The 865-nt window shown below is 41.1% G+C and overlaps 1 protein-coding gene across 2 annotated transcripts in view; it reads left to right on the top strand.

Moving 5' to 3' along the window:
• Positions 1–865, top strand: part of Nwd2 (NACHT and WD repeat domain containing 2) — a 158,324-nt gene that overhangs the window by 95,662 nt on the left and 61,797 nt on the right. The gene's annotated exons all lie outside the window — the stretch shown is intronic.

The following is an 865-nucleotide window of genomic DNA, read 5'->3' on the forward strand; positions in this document are numbered from 1 at the left end:
TGGTGGTGGTGGTGGTGGTGGTGATGGTGGTGGTGGTGGTGGTGGTGGTAGTTGGTTGGTTTCTGTTTGTTCCAAGAGGAAGCTTTAATTATTTATTTTAAAGAATTTTTAACTGGCTTCGTATCCACACATCCAAAAGAAAAAAAAAAATCTCTCCCGCTTTTCACAAGGAACGCTAAAAAATAATGATGAAAGTTCTGAAACGTTCACAGAATGACTGGAGTTGGGCTGGGGAGATGGCTCAGCGGTTAAGAGCACTGACTGGTCTTCCGGAGGACCCGAGTTCAATTCCCAGCAACCACATGGTGGCTCACAACCATCTGTAATGGAATCCAATGCCCTTTTCTGGTGTTCTGAAAAGAGCAACAGTGTACTCAAATATAAAATAGAATGACTGGAGTTGACCAGTTCTCCAGCTTGCAGTCAGCAATAAGGATATAGCTGCCTCAGTCCTGCCATAACTAACAAAGCTCCCTCATCCAGCAGCATGACTTACTCCATCACAGTATCATTTTATTCCCCCAGTATTTCCTTAAATACATTGGCATTTCTTTAAATACAATGGCTAGAAGATTTCGTAAATCAACCAAACATACTAGTCAAACCCAGCAGAAAACGGTACCTCTTGAGTTTGTATCTACAGTGATTTCCAGACTGAGGCTCACTATAAGCGTCAAACATGTCAACATGGTCTTTTCAAGAAGACTGATAAGTGGATATTAGTCCAGAAACTTAGAATATCCAAGATGCAATTTTCAAAACACAAGAAAACCAAGAAGAAGGAAGACCAACGTGTNGNTACTTCATTCCTCCTTAGAATAGGGTACAAAATACCCATGAAAGGAGTTACAGAGACAAAGTTTGG

This window comes from Mus pahari, chromosome 13, assembly GCF_900095145.1.
Source record: "Mus pahari chromosome 13, PAHARI_EIJ_v1.1, whole genome shotgun sequence".
NCBI lineage: Eukaryota > Metazoa > Chordata > Mammalia > Rodentia > Muridae > Mus > Mus pahari.